The sequence below is a fragment of the Budorcas taxicolor genome, chromosome 20 (assembly GCF_023091745.1).
Source record: "Budorcas taxicolor isolate Tak-1 chromosome 20, Takin1.1, whole genome shotgun sequence".
Classification (NCBI taxonomy): Eukaryota; Metazoa; Chordata; class Mammalia; order Artiodactyla; family Bovidae; genus Budorcas; species Budorcas taxicolor.
Window position 1 is genome coordinate 62,566,555 of NC_068929.1, and position 24,511 is coordinate 62,591,065.

Genomic DNA, 24,511 nt, shown 5'->3' on the forward strand with positions numbered 1-24,511 from the left:
AGCAGTGTCCACCCCAGACCTGTATAGGGAAAATGCTCACCATAGCTATGTGAATATCCAGTCTCCTTTATAGCCATATTTGTTGCAGTGAATTGATGTGTTCTTATTAGTGTTTCATGAGTGAGCAAAATCAGGCTGGTCAGCTGTGGAACACTGACTCAATCCTATTTTAGATCTATCAGGATGGAAGCCCAGAAATCTGCAATGTGGATAATTCACCCAGGCAGATACCGCTTGTCAGTTTCTGCCTGGATAGCCATCCAGTCTTCCACTTCACCTGCAATTGCACACATCTACTTTGACATCTCCACCGGGATGTCAAATAAACACCTTAAATACGACATGCCTGAAACCAGTCTCTTGGTTTTCCACTCCCATGTCAAACCTCTACCCCATCTTCTCTATGATAGTAAATGGAAGCTCAGTGCTTACAGTTGCTTGGATGAAAGACCTGCAGACAATCAGGCCCCTTCTTTTTTCCTTACACTTCCTGGTGGTCACATGTCCCCCAGAAAGTGTAAGAGAAAAAGAGTGGGCCTGATTTCTGCCCTTCTGTATTCATGTTGTTGTTCAGTTGCTCAGTCATGTCTGACTCTTTGCGACCCCATGGACTGTAGCATGCCAGCCTTCTTTGTCCTTCACTATCTCCCAGGGTTTGCTCAATGTCATGTCCATAGAGTCCATGATGCTATCTAACCAGCTCATCTTCTGTTGCCCCTTTCTCCTCCTGCCCTCAATTTTCCAGCGAGTTGGCTCTTTACATCAGGGGGCCACAGTATTGGAGTTTCAGCATCAGTCCTTCTAATGAATATTCAGGGTTCATTTCCCTTAGGATTGACTGGTTTGATCTCCTTACAGTCCAAGGGACCCTCAAGAGTCTTCTGCAGCCACACCCCTGTGTAAACCTTTACCCTTGAGTGTGAGTGGAAAATAACATGCTATGGTCTCTGAGACCCATGACGTGATTCTATGTTATAGAATCTGGCATGCATAATGCATGGGATATAGTTCTTGCGATTATGTTATATTAGCTAGTAAAAGTAGAGACAAGATCTATGAGAAGTTGACTTTGAGTTAATCAGAGGGGTGAGTATCCTGAGTGGCCCTGATACGGTCAGGTGAGACTACTATTAGAGGACCTAGACATTCCTTGAAGGCAGAGAATTCCAATAGCAGGGACTCACCTTATTTCTCTTGCTGGCTCTCAAAAAGCAAGATGCCATGAGTTCTACAGCTGCAAGGAAAGTAATTCTGCCCACATCCTGCGGAGGCTGTAAAGTGAATCCTTCCTTTCTTGAGCTTTCAGGTGGGGGTGCAGCCTAAGTAACACTTGATTTCAGCTTCCTGAGACCCTGAAGTCAGAACTTGGATGAGCCATGTCTGGACTCCTGAGGCACAGAAACTGCAAGATAACAAACAGCTGTTGCTTTGTGCTGTTAATTGTGCAGTAATTTCCTGTGCAGCAAGAGAACTCATGCACAAATTACATCCATACCGTCAGCAAATCCTGACAGTTACCTCCTCAACATAGCCAGAATCTTATCATTTCTTTACTTGCTAAGCCCTTCTTCTCTCATCAAAGCCACCAATGTTTATTCATTCATTCGTTACTTTGTATTGAAGTATAGGGGTTTACAATGTTGTGTTAGAATGAAGTGAATTGGCTGTATATATACAGATATCTCCTCCCTCTTGGACCTCCCTCCAACCCCCCAGCCCTTTATCCTACCCATCTAGGTCATCACAGAGCACCGAGCTGAGCTCTGTGCACCACAGCAGGCTTCCACTAGCTGTTTTACACATGGCAGCGCATATACGTCAATCCCAATCTCCCAATTTGTCCTACAACCCTCCACTATGTGCACTCATATTTTCTCTACTACAGAGCAATGGAAACAGAAGATATGGTACATGTGTGCAATGGAAAATTATTCAATCATAAAAGGGTAAAGCTGGATCATTTGCTGAGACGTGGATGGACTTAGAGAACGCTGTACAGAGTTAAGTAAGTCAGCAAGAGAAAACAAACATTGTACATTAATGCAGATATGTGAAATCTAGAAAAATGGTATGGATGAACCTATTTGCAAGGCAGTTACAGCAGTTACAGAGACACCACCCATTTTTTATTGCTTGGATAATTGTAACAGATTACTAGTTGATCTTCTGTCTTTAATGCTTAGTTCTCAATTGTTTTTTTCCCTCCAAATAGCAACCACAGTTATACTTTTAAAACACAAATCTGGTTATGCCCTATCTTGTGCTCAGTTGCTCAGTTGTGTCTGACTCTTGGCAGCCCCGTGGATTGTAACCCACCAGACTCCTCTGCTGATGGAATTTTCCAGGCAAAAGGACTGGAAGAGGCTGCTATTTCTTACTCCATATGCCTTAACTACCCCTGTGCAAAGTCTGCAGATTTTTGCCATCTTATTGGCCTTACCAAGATCCCCACCACATCCTGCAAGGTTTTGTATAATCCTGCCCCCAGCTACCATGCTGACTTCACCTCCTATCACCCTGCCCTTGTTTCTGTTTGCAATGCACCCTGGGCCCCTGTTTCTTAACTACATCAAGGCCACTTGTATTGGACACAAAAGTGATTCTTTACGATGCTGCATCAATAAGTAATTTATTTGTATTGACTCTGAATTTCAAAGGAAAAAAAAAATTTAAGAACACATGCATAAAAAATAGAAAATGACTTTACCTGCAGCTCAAACGGCAAAGAATCTGCCTGTGATGCAGGAAGCCAGGCTTCTCTCCCTGGGTGAGGAAGATCCTCTGGAGAAGGGAATGGCAAGCCACTCCAGTGTTTTTGCCTGGAAAATCCCATGAACAGAGAAGCCTTGCAGGCGACAGTTCATGGGGTCACAAAGAGTCAGACACAACTGAGCAACCAACACACACACAGAGAAAATATGTTTACGACTTTTGGTTGCGCTTTTCTTTTTTTTTTAAAGTTTCAAGAAACCAATACACAAACACGTTAAACAAGGTATTTGGACTTATTGTAATGTTATTGTGAGAAGCAGGTAAAGCATGAACAGCCATGCTTCTAAACTTTAGGGGAAATTATTCTGAATTTACTTACAAATTGTCCAGTAGTTTCTTCATCTATAAGATGGAGATTATGGTTGAATTCTTGTGGGGAATAAACAACTGAATGCATATAGCGTCCTCAGACCAGTGTCTGGTATAACGTAAACAGTAAAAAAAAAAAAAAAAAAAAAAATCCACAAAACCCACAACCCATTAGCTCTTTAAATTATTTTTATTAAATGTGTTGAGTTTTTATTTGGATTACATTTACCTCCAGATTGAATGAAAATGTACACCTTTCTAACATGATCTCCAAATCCTGTAACACAGTGACGTCTTCACATATTAAAGCCATCTTTTATTGTACTAAAGTTTGTAACTGTTTCCATCTAATTTTCACATGTATGTTTCAGCTAATTCATAGGTATTGTAAAATTACCCTGGCTGTCCAGGGGTTAAAACACTGTGCTTCTAATGAGAATGATACATTATTATTAAGTAAGGTAGGAATAGTATTAGGAAAACGGAATAACTGGAAATGTGAGAATGAGGCACTCGCTATAGTATTTAGCATCCATGTAACTGAGGAAGAAGCAAGGAGGGGAAGGTCTGGATGAGGGAGTCAGGGAACCAGAGAAAGTCAAGGACCAAGACATTATACACACGGGACTGATCTGAGCCGGCATTTTCCAGATAGTTTCTGGGGTCTAAAAAAGCGTAGCTTTTCCTGCTGACTCTGCCAAGGTCCACGTGGGTGATAAGACAGGTAGCTATCCATTTGCGCTGTGTCTGCCCTTCAGCACTGAAGCTTGTATGGAAACCCTGGAGCCCGAGGACTAAGGTGAAGTGGATGCTCACAGTCCTGATGCCCTGGGACCTGGTGCCCTGATTTTTGAGCAATTTGGGCAATGTGCTGCTAGAAATACCCTCTCTGCCCTGGCCTGTGCCCAGGCAGGATGGGCCTGGCTGGAGGCAATGACACGGGCGCTAGGGTGTTTTATAGTCTCCTTGGCAACAAGCATCTATTTTATCCTGCTCTGTCCTCACCACGCTGACTCACGCTCTCACCGTCGGGACATCTCCTGCCAGTTCTGCCACTGCAGTCGACTGTCTCCTTGCCTTATGCTTCTGCTTATTGGTGCATTTTCTTGCCTCATGTCTTCTATTTACCCTTTCCCGTGTATCATCCCTTTATCTTCTACCCCAGGCACCATTGGATTCTTCTGGTATGTCTCATTCTTCATGCCCAAGATGATTTTTTTTCCCCTCTTGGTTTAATTAACTACAGTCAGAACTTTAGAGGAAGTCCTCTGCATTAGGCCAACTCATGGGTCTCTCATCAGCCTGTAGATTACCTGTCTTCGTACCAAGCTCCCTGCCCTTGTCAAAGCCACCTTGGCCTGGATCCAAGTTGTGGGATCCATGGACAAATGACCCTTCAGAAGGTCTTGGGTGAGTGACAACAGTTGGGGTTCCCACAGGACAAGTGATGAGGTTGGCAATTTCTATACTACACATATTTCAGAAAACACAGAAAATGCTTAGTATTGTACAAACTATCTTATATATGCCTTATTTTAATGTGATTCTTAAACCAACCTGAGATGTAGATTTTATTAAAAGTGTTCATTTTTCTTTTGAGGGAGAGCTGAGCCTTACAGAGGTTAAGGTCACATATCTGATGTGTGTAGAACTAGGATTTTAACAACTCCGGGAGATAGTGGAGGACTGAGCAGCCTGGTGCGCTACTGTGCACGCGGTCGCAAAGAGTCAGACTTAGCAACTGAACAACATCAACAACTACAAGGGTATTAATGCTAGAAATTGGCTTCTGTAATACACTATCTAATCTGAGCATGGCTGGTGGGAGCATGATTTTGATTGTTTTTTAAATTCGATGTCTTAAATGTCCAAGATGGTTATGCTGCCCTGCAGCAGCTGAAAGCAGAGGAGGGAAAAACACACCTTTAATAAAGTCCTTCACTGGGGCAAACAGAGCATTTGGGGCTGTCAATAAATTATTCTGGCATGCAATTCACAACTCAAAGAGAGTACATTAAGAGAACCACAGCTCCCCTTGGGCACCTAAGTAAATATCTTTATTTCTTACTCTTAATTCTAATTTGAAAGTTTGAAAAAATATAATGTAACTTCTCAGAAGCCTCTTGCCTTAAGTAATTTCAAAAATGACTCAATTTCTTCTTCATGAAGAAATGACTCTCATTTTATGATTATATGTCTTATATCTGATTTGAAATTTTATTTGCCAGTCCCTCTGCATACAATAGCACATACAGAGGGTAGCATAGCATGACCAACGTGCTAGGAAGTGCTGGGGGTGGGGAGGTTAATGACCAAAAAACAGACGCTATAGTACTCTTTACCATATATGTTAATCTCATTTGTTCTCTTTTCCTTAAATTATTTTTCCCTTGTCTTTCTTGCATTAGCTCTCAGTCCTCCAGGCTGTTATTTCTTATACATGACTTGAATTATTCTACTGAAGAGGGAATGCTTTATCACTTTAAGAAGACTAAATGTTAGAAAAGACCTTCTTTTATTGCCATTTGGATGTACTTATCATTCAATAATTAGCCACCCCTCCAGACAAGGACTTCAAAATGGGAGTTATGATTTGCCAGGGCATTTCACAGATCCAGTCATTAGTGCTCACCCCAGCTGAAAACTACAAGACTAAAAATAATCCAATTAAGTAACAACAGTATATTTTGAACCAGAGCTGAACAGATGGCAAAGTATCCCCCATTCATCATTAATTAATGTTCACTTAGCACCCACAGAGAACAACTCCAGGTTATTCTTTTCTGAAGACAGAGACAGAACTGCCCCTGCACTGCAAGCTTGTACGGTCTTGTTGGTGGAAATAACCTTATAGGATCCAGAATAGTTTTATGAAGTAAATCACTTCTGGAAATGGGAGCACAAAGGACTTCAGTGGATTTTATGACCTTGACAGAGGATTTCAAATATAAAGAGTCTAGAAACTCTGAGTTTTCTTATTTTAGAAGAACTTAAAATTGCAGATATAGCGTTCTCCCGTCTCTACTCAGCATGCCAGCAGACCTACTGGATGTTTTTCTCTTCTTTTTTAAACAACAGTGTTTATTTACTTTTAATTATTTTTGGCGTTGCTGCACAGGCTTTTCTCCAGTTGCAGCAAGCGTGCTCCTCTCTAGTTGTGCTCTACAGGCTTCACATTGCAGAGGCTTCTCTTGTTGCTCAGCGTGGGCTCCAGGAGCACGGGTTTCAGTAGCTGCCACGTGTGGGCTCTAGAGCACAGGCTTAATAATGGTGGTGCACGGGTTTCGTTGCTCCTTGGCATGTGGGATCTTTCCAGACTAGGATCCAAATCCATGTCTCCTGCACTGACAGCCAGATTCTTATTCACTGAACCACCAGGGAAGCCCTTCTCTTTTTTTAATATTGCCTCTACATTTAAAATTTATGGATATTTGATTATATCCTGTAACTATGTTTTTCTTTCTCGACCTCTGTATAACCTTGCCACACATATGTGGGCCATATTTGAGGTTGGCAAAATGATGTTCAAGTATAGTGATCTCTCCTGAGGATTTTTGGACACCAGTGTTTCAGAGGATATCAGCTTGGTTCATGTGCTTTGAGGAGTGCTTTGCCATCTTGGAAATATATTTTCTCTGCCATAATAAGTATAGTGGATACTCATACCTCTTTCGAGGACCCTTTGCTTGTAAGTATCTTGGAAAGCTGTGGTTTCAGTTGTATTCCCACACCGAAGTAAAAGAGCTTTCCAAGTCTTTTTAAAAAATTGTCCCACTAATGGAATACTCATTGAAATGGTTCCAAAAATCTTTTTACTTATTTATTTTAAATAGCATTCTTTATTATATGCATTGATTTTGTGGATAAAGTGACCACCAAATTCAGAATTCCACTTTTAGACTTATCCAACATCTTTATTTTCTGGTTAAAAGCTTTAAAAATTGTAACCATCTATGGCAGTTCATTGCCCACTCAATAATCATAGATGACCAGTGCAAGTTCGATGCATTAAGCAGGGCACTCAAAGCCAGTGCTCTGGGACAACCCAGAGGGATGGGGTGGGGAAGGAGGTGGGAGGGGGCTTCAGGATGGGGAGACACATATACATGTGGCTGATTCATGTCAAAGTATGGCAAAAACCACAATATTGTAAAGTCATTAGCCTCCAGTTAAATAAATTAATTAAAAAATAATCATTCTCCTCTCTCTCTTAATGAGCTCATAATTTGGGGAAATAGGAATGTATTCAACTAAAATTCAACATTTTCTAGCCCCTATTATAAAATGAGGATAATCAATGATATGTAAGAATGTTGGGAGGTTGTCTTTTTTTTAATAAAAATTTATTTATTGTAATTGGAGGCTAATTACTTTACAATATTGTATTGGTTTTGTCTTTTAAAGAAGTTTATTCAGCTAGTCCCTGAAGGGAATGCAGGCACTGACTTGCTTTCCAGCAACCATATTGTGACCATAAGGTAAACTTGAAGATGGAAGTCACAGACTAATAAGGCAGAACAGAAATAAAGATGGAGCTTACATTATGATGACTTTAACAGTCTAGGAATGTTCATCTCTGATCTTCAAAGATAAACAGTTAATATGATAAAATGAATCCCTTATTTTGCCAAGGCACTCTATTTTTGATCAGTTCTCTAACTTAACTGAAACACAGTGTCAGAGCCATGTGGGTGCTTACAGTGATTTGCAAAGGCCCTAGTGGTTCTGAGTCTGTCTTCCACCCCTACTCCTATCATTTGCTTGACTGTGTCCTACCAACCTCTCCGGCGTATACTCTATTACAACCCTATGGCCTGTTTGGTGTATGGATCAGGTACACTCCAGCCTCTCGAGTTTGGTCCACACCGTTCACCGTGCCTGGAGGACTATTGTGCTGCATGTTCGTCCTGCAAGTTCTTACCCATCCTCCAGGCTGTTACAAAAAATCTCCTTTCTTTCCTAGTTACCACTTCTGTCCCTTCAACATCTTGTCCCCTGACATTTTATATCTCCTTTCCCTTATTTAGTTTTCTTTCTTGTATGATCTAACATATGGTATATTTTGCTTTTATGTTCATTTTATTGCCCGTTTCTCCTTTGACCCATCAGAATGTAAGGTCCAGGTTCAGTTAAATTCAGTCACTCAGTCATGTCTGACTTTTTGCGACCCCACAGAAGGCAGTACGCTGGGCTTCCCTGTCCACCCCCAAATTCTGGAGCTTGCTCAAACTCATGTCCACTGAATTGGTCCATTGAGAAGGAGGAGGATCATAGATGGGTTGTGAAAACAGGACGTGTCCTGAAATCCTAGAGTGTTTCCTGACCGTGGACTCTGTCTTCACTCTCAGCTGAAAGTAGCTTTGACTTTTGTTTCACTCCCACCTATGCTGTGTATGACACTTATGTTCAAGGACTCGTAGCACTCTTTAACCATGTGCCATTTGGCCTGATGTAGACGTATGACCTAGTAGAAAATCTCTTGTTAGTTGCTATGTCATGTCTGACTCTTTTGTGACCCCATGAACTGTAGCCCTCCAGGCTCCTCCGTCAGTGGATTTTCCAGGCAAAACTACTGGAGTGGGTTGCCATATCCTCATCCAGGGAATCTTCCTGACCCAAGGATCAGACCTGTGTCTCCTGCATTGGCAGGTGTATTCTGTGCCACTGAGCCACCACCAGAAAACCTCTAGGGGGAGTTTATGTGCACGTTTTCAGGTACACATGCTGGAAAGATGTACAGCTCATAAATGTCATGGAGAAGGAAATGGCAACCCACTCCAGTATTCTTGCCTAAAGAATCCTGTGGACAGAGGAGCCTGGTGGGCTGCCGTCTATGGGGTTGCACAGAGTTGAACACGACTGAAGCGACTTAGCATGCATGGATGCATTGGAGAAGGAAACGACAACCCACTCCAGTATTCTTGCCTGGAGAATCCCAGGGACAGAAGAGCCTGGTGGGCTGCCGTCTATGGGGTTGCACAGAGTTGGACATGACTGAAGCGACTTAGCATGCATGCATGCATTGGAGAAGGAAACAACAACCCACTCCAGTATTCTTGCCTGGAGAATCCTAGGGACAGAAGAGCCTGGTGGGCTGCTGTCTATGGGGTTGCACAGAGTTTGACACGACTGAAGTGACTTAGCAACAGCAGCAGCAGCAGCATAAATGTCAACTCGTATGCTGTGCGAGGGGAATTTGGCCCATTTTTTCTTGATTCTAAGTGTGAGTTTTTCATGTTGGTTCTCATTATTCCGCTTTCCTTTTGTTCATATGCTTCACAGAATAGTAAAATAGATTGGGAACTGTATATTCGGCCTCTGGAGTCATCATCTGAGATTAAATCCTGGTTCTAGCACTGTCTAGCTGTGTGACCCCGAAGAGCAAGCACCAAACCTCCACCTAAGTCAATGCTCTCATCTGTGAGAAAAGGTTGATGCCAGTGTATGCCACACAGGGTTGCTGTGAGGATTAGTGAGATATATGTGAAGTGCCTAAAGTGGAATCTAGCATTGAAACATTTCTGTTTAGCCAGGATGATGGTTGAGCTTCCCTGATGGCTCAGTGGTGAAGAATCCACCTGCCAATGCAGGAGACACGGGTTCAGTCCCTGGGTCAAGAAGATCCCCTGGAGAAAGAAATGACAATCCATGCCAATATTCTTGCCTGGGAAATCCCATGGACAGAGGAGCCTGGTGGGCTACAGTTCATGGGGTCACAAAAGAGTTGGACACTACTAAGCGACAATAGCAATGATGCTGGTGGTGGTGGTAATAATGATGGTTAATTCAATAACGCCAAGGAGTTACTGAGAAAAAAAATAAAATATATCTCTAATATATGACACAAAGGAAAAGAACTAAAAAGATTCTGAAACTCATGACTAAGTGTTTCATGGATATCAAACTCTTAACAAGTTTGAAAATAATGACAGTGAAAAATATCATGCTTTACGTTGCTACAGAACAATTTCTAACATTGATTTTATTTTGTGATTTTCATAATATCCTTGTACATTTAACCATGTAACATACATTTCTATTTCTGGGAATGTTACCTGTAGTATTTTATGCGGGTGTGGTTCATCTCTGCTGCTCTTACAACTGAATGATGAAAGACAATGGGAAATACCTTTAAAAATATTGATGTTAAAAGGGATAGTAATAAATGAGCTTGCTATATTTCTTTATAATAGAATAATCCTAAATTCTAGATGGAACAATTACTTTGGGTCACTGCAGCATTTCAAATGAATTAGAAAAAAATTTCAGAATTCCTCAGTAAATGATAGATAATACACTAAATGTGACTTGTATCAAACTGAAAATATAAAGGGAGTTTAAATAAAAATCTTATCACCTCAGCCAATATGACCTCACTCACAACAATGTTATAATTTTCAGGGTGATTTAATCAGATGCCAAAGTTTAAGCTGTCTCATATTATCAAGACTTTACTTGTGGTGAGCCATAATGTCAGCAGCAGTGTTTTATGGTACTATGAAGCATGCAAATTTTTTCTCTCCCTCCCTCCAATTTATTTGATATCTCAAGTCAGGCAACTTTGAATGAAAGTTTGAGGTTAACGTCACCAGTAACTGACTTGGATGTTTCCTTTCATCCTGGGATCACTCACTCCAATAAAAATGTTAACTTACTTTTGCCTCATTCTTTAAAATGTGTTAAGTGCTTCATGTGATGAGCCTGGCTTGGTCTTGAAAGGTTGTTGCTAAACCACGAAAGACACCGGGATTCTTGGCCTCCGGAGGAGAACAGTTCAATCCGGGGCCAGAGAAGAGGCTTGATCGCTCAGAGCTTTTGTGCAACAAAGTTTTATTAAAGTATAAAAGAGATAGAGAACGCTTCTGATATAGACATCAGAAGGGGGCCAGAGAGTGCCCCCTCCCACTAGTCTTTAGCTGGATATTATATAGCTACTAGCAGTTTACTAATTAAAGAAAGAAAATGTCTCAAAAGTCAGAGAATGGCACCAGGCCCCTCACCCACAAAATGCATTTTGAGATAATCTTGGCACCAGGTGAGTCATCCCGGGCCATAAAATGACTGACATGAATCTTGAAGAAAGGCAGATTTCCATACAAATTTTCATTAACATAGATTAGGAGAACAATGTATGAGTATAACATACTGGTTTGTCAAGTGGATTCTGAGCCTTTAGGTGGAAGTGACTTGAAGACAGAGTCTGGGGTAAATACACAGCCCATTAACATAGCTTAAGACAAACATTTCCATAAGAAAAATGCATTGGTTAGCTCCAGGTTTGAGAAAAGTTAAGTTCACGTGGAACCAGGTGTCATTATGGCAACACAGAATTTTAAGAGAAACCTCTTTTAAAATTTGTATACAGAAGGGGAAAAAATGTAACACTAGTTTGTTTCCTCCTGCTGCTTAAGAGAGAGAGAAAAAATGTCTGACACTTGCAGCCTGTTTCCTCCATTTGGAGACCCCTGGCCTTCCTGCCTGTTACCCTCTCAGTCTGCAGAAGCATCCTGGAAGGTAGGCTTGACAAGCTTGTACAGGGCAGTGCAGCTTGGTGGCCGTTGACACAGATGCTAGTTCTGAAGTCTTTGGGTTTGAGCCTTCACTTTGTCCTCATTCTTTCGCCTTGTGCCCACCAGCAGGTCACCCAACCCCTGTTTCTGGACCTGTGACAGGAAGGTGGCCACTTAGATAAATGTGAGTTGCTTGGAGCGCCCCCTGGCTGTAGCAGGCATGATGCCAGCCTCTGCTGCCCTTGTTTGACACATGAGCAAAGCCACACTCTGAAAGGTTATGAGTCTTTTCAAAGAACTTCCTTTCCCTTACTTTTGGGAAGGCAAATCCTTCATTGTGAAACAAAGAGAAAGAGGCGGATGTGTGCAGCGAAGAACAGTGAAAAATGAAACAGCTGTGAAGTTTGTCATTTTCAAGAATCATTTAAGAAAAAATTTCTGCCTTGTTTACTTCTGGAATAATTTGACTTCTTAAAGTCTTTGGGGACATATAATCACCAGAGAGCTGGTATTTAAATATTCTAGCAAAAAAAAGGAAGCATATTTTCATTTTCTATCTATGATATCAAGAGATTTTTCTTAACAATGGATTATATCTGTGATGACAGTGGCATTTAATACATTTAGATCCATTTCTAATAGTTTATTCTTCTTTTGCTGGCTACTTGTTGATATTGATCATATAAATGACTCACATATATTTATTTCTTCATTTCAATTCAGTTATATACAGAGTGTAATAGACTAAACATTTGTCTTCCTTCAACGTTCATATGTTGAAATCTTAACCTCCAATGTGATAGCATCAATATTAGGAGGTTGGGCTCTGCCCTCATGAATGGAATTAGAATCTTTAAAATGAGACCTTAAGGAGCCTCTTTCTACCATTGAGAACACAGTGGCTTATCAATCTATGAACCAGGAACTGGGCTCTCATCAGACACCAACAACCAGTGCCTTGATCTTGGACTTCCAGTCTCTATAATTGTGAGGAATAAGTATTTACTCTTTTTTTAAATAGTTGTATTTGTTTATTTAATTTTCTGGCTGGGCTGGGTCTTCATTGCTGCACCTGGGCTTTCTCTCGCTGCAGTGAACAGGGGCTACTCTAGTTGCAGTGAGTGGACCTCTCATTATGGTGGCATCTTTGGTTGTGGAGCACAGACTCCAGACACGCAGGCTTCAGGAGTCACAGCTCATGGGCTCAGTAGTTGCGGTGCCTGGGCTTCGTTGCTCTGTGGCTAGTGGAATCTTTCCAGACCAGGGATTGAAATTGCGTTCCCTACAGGTGGATTGCTACCCACTGGGCAACCAGGGAAAGTCCAGTATTTAAGTCACCTAGTCTATGATAGTTTCCTCTAGCAGCCCAAAGTGCCTAGGGCATACAATGATGAGGTTTCTCCCCCTTTATTTTTCCTCAGGTTACTTTGAAATGAAATAGGAGGTATAAGAAAATTTGAAAACCGCTAATCACCTTTTCTGTAAGCCTTCTAACTAACAAGATACAGGCTGGGCAGTTTATGGTAGTAATGATAGCTTTTTGAAATATAATAACAGCAAGGGGTAGAGGGCAGCAAGAGAGAAAGTGTATGGGGGAAATGATCCAGTTTTATTTAAATGCTCATCATCTCAATATCTAAATTCCTTAAAGTTTGATCCAGTTTCTTACCTGTTTCAAATTATGAGTCTGTCTTGGTTCAAATTTTTAGTATTTTTATGTCCCATTACCAATTAATAGATAATATTTGGATATTATAGTCACACACACACACGTGTGCATGCTAAATTGCTTTAGTCTTGTCCAACTCTTTGCGACGCTATGGACTTTAGCTTGCCAGGCTCCTCTGTCTATAGGATTCTCCAGGAATACTGGAGTGGATTGCCATGCCCTCCTCCAGGCAACTTTTCAACCCAGGGATCAAACCTGCATCTCTATGTCTCATGAATTGGCTTCCCAGGTGGCACTATTGGTAAGGAGCCTGCCTGCCAATGCAGGAGATGAAAGAGACACAGGTGTGGGGTCACAGCGTCAGACATGACTTAGCACACACACACTTAGAAGAACACATTACATCCAGGCCAATCTCATATGATGGTATCAAGAAAACAACTGTCAACCAGTGTAGTTCCAGCCTGTGATCAGTCTATAGCAAGTTCCCTCCACATGAATGAGTTCCATTCCAAGAGAGCATTCGTAAGTCCAACAAAGTTAGCCTTGGTACCCAACTCACACAGTTGGCTGTATAACACTGTATTGTAATAGGTTTATAATGCTTTTCACACAAATAATACTTAAAAAACAAGCCTCAAAAGAGAAGAAAGCATTTTTAATCATGCAGCAGAGTACCTTGGAAAGTACAGTAGCACAGTACAACAGCTGGCATACAAGGGCTGGCATAGAGAGAACAGGCAAGAAAAGTCACTGAATGGAGGAGGGGGCAGAGGTGGGAGATGGTAGAGCTGAAGGATGGTCAGCAATGGGAGACGGAGGGCAAGCTGCAACCTCGCTCATGCCTGACGGTTGATGGCACAAGCTCTGGTTCTTTGCTGGAGCCATATGCTCATTTTCATCTTTGAAAGTTCACAGCTTGAAGGTTTGTATGCTGGGGACTTCCTGTGCTAACCGCAATCAGTCTTCTGCATCTAACCATCTATTCAACCACCTACTTAGCTTTTCTCCTTGGATATCTCAAAGACACTGAAAAACTCTCATTTGACCCCCTGATTATGTCCAGTGTCTTGTCAGATGCTCTCCTATTTGTACTTGCTTTAAAATTTCACCTTTTAATATATTCATTTGCTTAATATTTGATTGTGTCATGGGATAACAGCAGAGATAATGATCATTTTTGCTCAGTACTGTGTCCCACCTATGTACCAGAACAAAAGAAGAAAGGAAAGCAAGCAGAAAGCACAAGAAAACTCCGGTCTACTGCTAAAGCTTCAAAGGCTGTTAGTCCCCTTAGCTGTATCATTTGATGTTTCTTTGTAGACTGCACTAATATTTCCAAACAAAATTGCTTTTAAAATTTAACACCAAGAGCAATTTCCATCTCAAAATTGTGCCAGTTATTGAAAATGTCTTTGGTGGTGTTACAAATAGTCTTGAAGCTTCCCTAAATGTGCCAGGCATCAGTAATGGGTGTCTGCGACTGTCTCCTAAAAATTACTTATCTAGTTATCTCTAAACAAAGAGAGAAAAAAAAAAAGCCCAGAGAAGTAATCATCATGCTGTGTGTAAAATAAGTACAGCAAATAGCTCCATAAAATAATATTTTTTAAAAGAGTCTTTTTTGTTTTGTTTAATGTCCCAGAACCTTCCAACTGGAAATTAAAGTTGGTTAAAATTACTTCGGGACCAAACCAAGATGCAGGAAAAAGAAAATAGAGTGCATTTACATTCTAAACTATAAAGCATGCATAGAAATGAAAATCTCCTTCTGGTCTAGGATGAGACTGGGTCCTCCCAAGGGTGCCCTCAAATGGAAGGCTTATCCAGGTCTGCTGCAAACAAATCTTCTAATTGCCACTGTGCAGAGTATCCAAAAACATATATTGCGAAGGTTTGCTTCTAAATCTTGAGATCTCTAATAGCAGGCAAATTTCCCCACTCTTCTTAAAGACGTATCCGTCTACTCCAGTATATTCAATTATGCTGGTGTTTGTTCTGCTTACAACATCTTAAAGGTGCCTTCTTCAGCAAGGTCTCTCACACTTTGAGTGGAGAGCTCTTTAAAAATCAGGTTAAAAATTCTTTACCCACTAGAGAGTTTATTTCAGTAATTCTAGAGTGAGGCTTATGGGGTAGGGGGTCAGGAATTTGTCCTTATTTTATTTTTAACTGATGAATTTCTCCAGGAAGATCGAATATGGAAAGCACAGCATTTTGGTCCATAGCTGTTGACAGAAGTTATATATATGCTTAGTTGCTCAGTTGTGTCCGACTCTTTGCAACCGCATGGACCGTAGACGGCCAGGCTCCTCCGTCTCTGGGATTCTCCAGGCAAGAATACTGGAGCGGGTTGCCATTTCCCTCTGATTGGTTGAACCTTTGTAAAAATCCAGGTGACAAGGGGGAGATGTGGAAATGCAGTTTTGAGAAAGAGAGGGAAATGAATCTGAAAGCAGAAGAGACATGACAGGCACAGTTTCTGCACAGAGACAATCACATAATGTATGAAGCCTCTCTTTCCTATCCAAGCAATAGCTACTCTCTAAATCAAGGAACCTGATGATATGCCATTACGTGATAGAAGAGAGACTAGAGAATAATAAAGCTGAAAAGAAACTGAGATGAAGCCAGAGGTTAAAAATCCGTGTTTAAATAATGACTCACTCCTTTGTTCTGTCCAACAAAGACCTATATCCTTCTCTGTCTTATAGCTGCTATTTCCTTTTGCCTGTGACCCTCTCAGCATCCTACAGTAAGATGAATGGGATTAGGAACTGTGGGAAGGGAAAGCGTGGTGATAGCTAACTTCTGGAGGTGAATGTGGGGCAAAGCAGGAAAGAGCAGATGGCTCTCCTGGGAAACTGAGGCAGAAAGTGAATACCTATGTCTTTTTCTCTAGCACAGCCTCCCTGTGACAAACCTATGAAAAGGGACCTAGCTTAATTGCATGAATCCCAGTGAGCCACAGACACCAGAATGGTCCCCTAAAGATGTTTCTGTTGGAACCTATGAATGGAAGGTGGGATCAGATGCATTTGGATAATGCAGACCCCGAAAAGGGTTTTGACAAGCTGTCACACGTACAGCAATTGTGTTTTTTGCAGTTCACTCTTTTTGACCCAATGTAATGATGCAGTGCCAGTCAGTGTTGGATGCTAATGTCTCTTCAATCTTTCTGCTCCCTTTCTATCTTCAACTCATCTCAACTTGGCATCGGTCAATCCCACTCCAGAAAAACCCCTCTCAGCATGATCGGCTGTCTAATCCAATGGTAACTATTCTCCTTGAAATTTCCTAACGTTTATCCGAGATAATTTTTGGCTTTTCCTCCTAATTTTGGACTGCTTTTTCTTGTTTCTTTTCTATAGTTTCCTTTTCATCCTAAATACCTATGGTCCCTGGGACTCCAAAACTGGGCTTCATATCTCCTTTAAATCTACCCCCCTAATCCCTGGACCTCCTCATGCCTGCATTTAACTGTAAGTTGTACCTTCTTGCCTCTCACATCTTTTTGAGACTGCATGTATCTCTTGAACTTTGGGCTTAATTTTTCATCTGTGTCCAGATCGTCTCTACCTGAATGTCTTACCTCAAATTCAGCAAGTCCCAAACCAAACTGATTACTTTCCCTCTTCAAACCAGTTCCTATCTCAGTGAGCAGAAACTTGTTAAATAGAATGTCTATTAGTATCTTTGACCTGCTGCAGGTCAAATTAGCCACCGTCACCTCTACTTCTGAAACATGAAATATACTACTCTCATAATATCTTCTGCAGTGAATTCTAACTTGTCTCTTCATTTATTGGACTGTGAGTTCACCAAAAGCAGGAGGGACAATATCTTATTTATCTCTGAACCCTCAGGGCTCAGCTCACTCCTGATTCTCATCAACCCTTTCCTTCTCATATATCCTGATCACCCTCCAGAAGAAATTACACGATCTGTACAAAGAACTACTTGCTTGGAGAATTCGTGTTATCTTTCATTTTCTTAGCTGTGTTTGGAGAACTTGCTTATATTTGCTAATTCATTTTTGAGAGTTTGGACATAATTGTTTTGTTTCTAGCTGCCTGAGGATATGAATTCCAGCCACTTGAGAAATGCGCAGGTTGTGAGCCACAAGAAATCAATTTGTCTAGACCATGAAGTTCATTGTAATGGGAATTTTACTTGTCACCTAATATTTATTTTTACAATGCAGATGAAGAGGATAAGTAATAAGTGTTGACAAATATTTGGATATTCATCCCAGAGTTTCATAGACCATTGATTTTAACCATATCACATATTTTTCTGGAGTAACGTTTTTATTATCATTATTTGGAGTCTTGAAGGAGGGTAGCTAACTATAAAAATTGTGAAGAATACATTCTTAATTTAAAATTTATGAGCTTGTATATATCTCAATATTTAGTCAAGGACCAAACACATTTAATTTGAACTTACTGTTACTTATATTTTAAATCTATATCATAAATGAATGAAATAATTTAAAAATCAGTTTAGATGAAACTTCTTAAATTCAGCCTTTAACCTTAGTGTCTTAGGAAACAGAATCTGAGGCAAAGATTTAAAAAACAAATGTATTATTTGGGAGATGAAACTCTAAGGCAGTGAGAGTGAGGAAAAGTGTAGGCAAAAGCGTGCAAGGATGCTTTATGAAACCAGTGACTCCATCCCAAAGGGCTGGGCAAAGACGCTGTTGGGCCCCCTGGTGCATCTCTTCAGCACAGGGGAAGACAAAGAAGTTATGTGAACAGAGCAGTCCACGGAGGGGGTTTGGCTCCCTCCTGTCTCCTGTTGACCATCACTCAGAGTTCACTCCACGAAGAGCTAACTTTTCTGTTCTTTGCTCATTGTTGTTCAGTTGCTCGGTCATGTCTGACTCTTTGCAATCCCCATGGACTACAGCATGCCAGCCTTCCTTGTCCTTCACCACCTCCCAGAGCTTGTTCAAACTCATGTTCACTGAGTCAGGGACACCATCCAACCATCTCGTCCTCTGCTGTCCCATTCTCCTCCTGCCCTCAATCTTCCCCAGCATCAGGGTCTTTCCCAATGAGTTGTCTCTTCCCATCAGGTGGCCTAAGTATTGGAGCTTCAGCATTAATCCTTTCAATGAATATTCAGAGTTGATTTCCCTGTACTTTGTGTGTGTTAGATGCACAGTCACAATTGACTGTTTGCAGCCCCATGGATTGTAACCTGCTAGGCTCTTCTGTCCATGGAAATCTCCAGGCAAGAATACTGGAGTGGGTAACCATTCCCTTCTCCAGGGAACCTTCCTGACCCAGGGATTGAACCTGGGTCTCTCTGTACTTTGGAGTTGCATTAATCAGTTCTGCCTGTGGTCACTAAGAATGTAAAATTCCATCCTTTGGGGCTGCATTCTTTCTATTTCCCTGCTTTCTACAACTTACATATCATCAGTGGCCTAACCTAAGCTTTGCTCACTGAATTTGAAAGCAGAGGCAGGAGCTACATACTCCAACCAAGGCTGGTGGTCTAGACTCCTGGTGATAATAAACCTCAAAGGATCGGTTGGCTCCAAGAAGGGGTCAGGAGGCAGGACATATATGTATAACTTGAGAAAATGCATAGCATTTGTGTCTAATAGAGTTGCTGACTCTACACTCTCCCCTCGAAGTTTACAGAGAGGGAAGGGGAGCAGAAGGCTTCCACATAGAAGTTGCTTCAATCATAAACAAGCTGCTGTAAGTCATCACAGATTTTTTTAAATTGAGATAATTGACATATAATATTATATGTTTTCATTGTACAACATGACGATTTGCTGTATGCATATATGGTGAAATAATCACTGCAGCAAGCCAATATCCATCACTACACATACTTACAAAATTATTATTCGGGTCATGAGAACTTTGAACACGTCTTTTAGTAGCTTTCAAATATCCAGTTTATTAACCATAGGCACCACTGTCACATATATTTGACTTGGAAGAAAGCACTGAAAGATAAAAGGGTCCTGATGAATCTGTTTGGGGGCAAGAATGGAGATGCAGACATAGAGAGCAGACTTGTAGACACAGGGCTGGGGGAGGAAAAGGTGGGACAAACTGGAAGCGCGCAACTGACATACACGCCCCACCTTGTGTGAAATAGGCAGCTAGTGGGCAGCTGGCATATAGCACAGCGAGCTCAGCTCGGTGCTCTGTGATGACTAGAGGGGTGGGTGGGGAGTGGCAGGGAGACCTGAGAGGCAGGGGATATATGTATACATAAGGTTGATTCATGTTGCACAGCAGAAACTAACACAACTGTAAAGTAATTATACTGCGATTAAAAGAATAAAGAGAAAATGTCCTCACAATTAAACAAAATGCTGATGCTAGACTTGGAGAAGTCTGGGCTATCCTTTGGTGGGAGATGACTCCATGAAACCCTTCTGTGACTCTTCTGATGAAATTTTCTGGTCTGCTTTCCCTTTTCTAATATGTTTTAAGAGAATCCAGGTACCTTGTTACAGGCTTCTCCTATAATAAACACAGGAAACTGGAAAAGTTAGGGAACTACAGTTTTTCAGAGATCGAAGTTTTGCATGGAGGAACATTTTCTTCTGAGAACTTCTGACTCTGCTGCTGCTGCTGCTAAGTCGCTTCAGTCGTGTCTGACTCTGTGCGACCCCATAGACGGCAGCCCACTAGGCTCCCCCGTCCCTGGGATTCTCCAGGCAAGAACACTGGAGAGGGTTGCCATTTTCTTCTCCAACACATGAAAGTGAAAAGTGAAAGTGAAGTCGCTCAGTCGTGTCCGACTCTTAGCGACCCCATGGACTGCAGCTACTTACCTGAATTTGCAGTATTATTTTCAGAGATATGTATGTCCTGACCTCAGTTGCGTATCAGATAGTGTTTTTCTCTGGTTGGAGAGCAGAGTCCAGAGGATGTTTTGTTTCCATTGGTTGTATTTGGTATAACCACAGTGTGCATAACTCTCCACATGGCCCCATGCAGTCCCCTGGTTCCTATGGTGCTTTCAGGAGCAAACACTCAAAGCTTTGGCTAGAACCACTTGTCCAGCTCAGTTCTCCTTGCTTGAACTTTGGACACTGACCCCAGGTGTGGTCAAGCTGAGTCAGGGGTTGGCATGGAATGCTTCTGCTGAGGTTATTATTGGATGATCTTAGTATCATTTTGAGATTATTTACACAATGCCCAGGTATCTTTTCCCTCTTAAATTGATTAATTCAATCCCCAACATGGCTTTCCTGTTGCTTCAGAGGTAAAGAATCTGCCTGCCAATGCAGGAGACATGAGTTCGATCTCTGGGTCAGGAAGATCCCCTGGAGAAGGGAATGGCAACTCGCTCTAGTATTCTTGCCTAGAGAATCCCGTGGGCAGAGGAGCCTGGCAGGCTGCAGACCATGGGGTTGTAAAGAGTCGGATAGAACTTAGCGACTAAACAACAACAATAACATTACAATAAGCCTCTTTTAATAGCTTACTATCTGGGTTTTCCTCTGAACTGTACTTCTGTTGTTTGACTGGCAGAAGTGGTATGTAGACTTGAGTCTACCACCAGGCTGGGAGTCCTTCATCCTGCTGGGTGACTTCCTTCCCTCACTGGCTACCTTTGATTAGTTCCTGCACTGTTGCTGCCTTTCAGCAATTGTCTTTTGAAATGTCACACCTGAAATTCCAGGAGATCATCTGTGAACCGGAGCAACTATCTGGAGTTGGTTGATGAACATCCTTTGGCATTCCAGACTACTTAGAAATAGCCAATGCTGCTGCTGCTGCTGCTGCTAAGTCGCTTCTGTCATGTCCGACTCTGTGTGACCCCATAGACAGGGGGCCACTATCTCTAGGATTCTCCAGGCAAGAACACCGGAGTGGGTTGCCATTTCCTTCTCCAGTGCATGAAAGTGAAAAGCAAAAGTGAAGCTGCTCAGTCGTGCCCGACTCTTAGCGACCCCATGGACTGCAGCCTACCAGGCTCCTCTGTCCATGGGATTTTCCAGGCAAGAGTACTGGAGTGGGGTGCCATTGCCTTCTCCGAGAAATAGCCAATAAATGAGAGTTATTTTTACTTCCCTCCTTTATAAAAGCCTTCTCACTAGTGGCCTAAGCCATACGGCTTGAATTTTGAGATGTGCATCTTATCATTTTTAGATGTTAATGGGGAATAATATTTTTTCAATATCTGGCTGATAAAGGAGGCAGCTTGATACAACAGCTTTCTTAATTTTCTTCCTGAAAGGATAGACTAACTCTATTAATTTTTGTCCAGTTTGACAGAAATCAATGAAACCTACCACTAGAAATTCACATTTCACCCAACAATGAAGAGGCAAATATTAATAAATAAAAGTCTATTCAATTTTGCAAGTGCTTTGCAAGCTCTGTCTTGAAAGAAAAATAAAGATAGGATGGCTTTGATGATTTAAACCTCATTAGGATGTTTCAGTATAGGTTAGTTCATGCTTTTATTATGGAGATTTCAGTTTTCTCTCTGGTGAATAGCTGACATTTTCTCGTACCCTTAGCTTTTGTAAAAGACTAAGCGGTTTCCTTTTATTGGACATTCCCCTAATATTAGTCTACCTTTTGGCAAATTCTTTGCGAAATACTGGGAGGGAAATGAAAATTTGCTATTTGCCTTATAGGGGTAATATTCCAGTGTGGGAGAGAAAAATGCGTATGATGTAAAAATGACTTGTGCCATTATTTGATCAGGCTAGTTTGCCTTTTTTAGGTTTCACATATAAATGATATTATGCAGTATTTGTATTTTTGGTCTGACTTTTTCACTTCACTAATGCCCTGAAGTTTCATCTATGTTGTTTCATCCATAATGAATGTTGTAATGGCTGAATAATATTTCTTTATCTATCTATCTCTCTATTGACCAATCTCACATCTTTATTTCTTCATCGTTTTGGGCACCTACCTTCTTTCTGTATCCTGACTATTATGAACAATACTGCAATAAACACGGGAGTGTAGATACCTATTTGAGACACCATTTTCATTTCTTTTCGATATACAGGCAGAAGTGGGATTGTTAGAACATGTATTGCCATAAGTTTAGATATAAAAAGATTCTCCACTGATTGTCACTCACCTGGCTAATGTTGCAGAGTAAAAGAGTAAAGCACTTTCTTGATTGGAAGCTGAGTACTTTCAGAACTCTCTCATAAGATAGTCATACACTTGAAAAGCAGAAGTTATGATGAGTGAATGAATGGCAGTACGTAATTCCTGGCTTTCTATTGAAACTGAGTTTGTAAGCTTGTCTAGGTTCTTGGATGTTGGAAGCCCCTTCTTAGTTCCATTCCTTTTCCTAGTCTTGCAAAATGCACTCATGCCTTCACAAGCAAACTTCACTATGAAGTTTTGTTATTCATTCGGTTTCACTAACTTTGTTTAGCTCTATGAGAAATAAACTGTCTCTGGGGGATTATTCAGGATCTTCTTTCAGCACACAGTACTCAAAGCAGAGTCTGGCCTCCATTGGCTGCACCCCTATTGCACTTGCTTCGTTTCTACTCTTGGCTCTACTGTCAGTTCCCCATATCTGCATTTCTTGCTTCATTTTGGTTCTTGGATCCATGGTAGAGTGCCTTCTGTTCATCTCTCAGATTAATACAAAAACACATCTTGAGGTTTTCCCCGCCTACCCAAAGAATCTTTGCTACTGATAAAGGGTAAAAATAACCAATTAAGTGAAAATTTAAATCTTCCTAGAGATACAGCACCTTGAGCTGGTTCAGGAGCAGGCAGTGTCCAGCAGGGAGCTGGTTAAATCCACTGACATCTCTACATACTGTGAAGCCAGGCTTCCAGATGGGAGTCAAAACCAATTGGTATTTCCAGGAATCACATGGAATTATAGATTGAAAAGGAAATAAGAAAACAATTTAAAAATTTCTAGTGGGTAACACTGTTGCTGGCATTCTTTGTATATACATGGCTAGGGGTCAGGTGAACTGGTCAGATATTTTTTGTGTGAAAATAATTATTGGGGTGTTAAGACACGTTTTGACTTTTGATGATGGGGCTTCTGAGAGGCTAAGGTTATGGATAGTTTTCTTCTTGTTAATCTGCATATTCTGTGATGAGAATGCATTGTTCTTATGACAAGGGAAAGTAACATTGTAAATTACAAAATAAAAGCAGTTGGAAAGTTTAACTGAAAATATAATTTTAGGGGGCTTCCCTGGAGGCTCAGTGGGGAAGAATCCACCTGCCAGTGCAGAAAACACAGGTTTGATCCCTGGTCCGGAAAGATCCCACATGCTCCTGGTCAACTAAGCCTGTGTGCCACCACAGTTGAGCCTGTGGTCGCGAGCCTGAGAGCATCAATTACTGAAGGCAGGGCACCCTGGAGACCCAGCTCCGCAACAAGGAAAGTCACTGCAATAAGAAGCTCACACATTGCAATGAAGAGTAGCCTTCAGACGCTGCAACCAGAGAAAAGCCGGCACAGCTACAAAGATCCCACACAATCAAAAATAGATAAAAGCTTAAGAAACTATACGATATAATTTTTGGCCAGTTATGCCTCTTATTTTCTACAAACTTTGTATCATTTTTTTAGATTGCGTAAATTGGAGAAAAATTTCTTTTCCTAAAACATTTGTTCATGCTAATACAATTTGTTTTTTTTTCAGGTGGCTTATTATAATGCTTAACAAGTAAGGTGTTTCTAACACAAACCTCACAGAAGAGGAATAAAAAATGATTGGAGTAGGAAATAAGGTTCTATAAGTGGCATGAAGCATTAGAGAACTTCCCCGTGAGGCCCTAAAAATGTACCAATGTAACACAAGTCGTTAGGGAATATACCTTTGCTAAAAAGCTTTCATTTTGAACTATTCACTTGACCTATTTAATTTTGTCCAACTCTCTCTCTCTTTCTTTTTTTTACCAAATTAAATGCCACAAGTAGAGCCTTAATTTTTGTTGACTTCAGATACTAGCAACTCATCTTTAAATTTTTTATTAAGGAAAAACCAAGCTCTGTTAACTGCTGGGACCTCTTTTAATCAAGGGTCTGGTAGGTTTTGCAGCATCATTTCTCTGGTCACTTTTTAAGGAAGTAATCTCCTTTCCAAGTTTTACTTTCTACTTTCTTCCTCCTCTTCCTCCCCTGCAGTCTCCTCCCCCTCCCCTTTTCTTTCCCTCTCTCCAGGCTCTATGGCACTATTTCCACCTTTTCCCTCTTCCTCCTTCCCTTCCTCTCATCTTCTCTTTATTAAAAAAAAAAAAAAAAGCACACACAC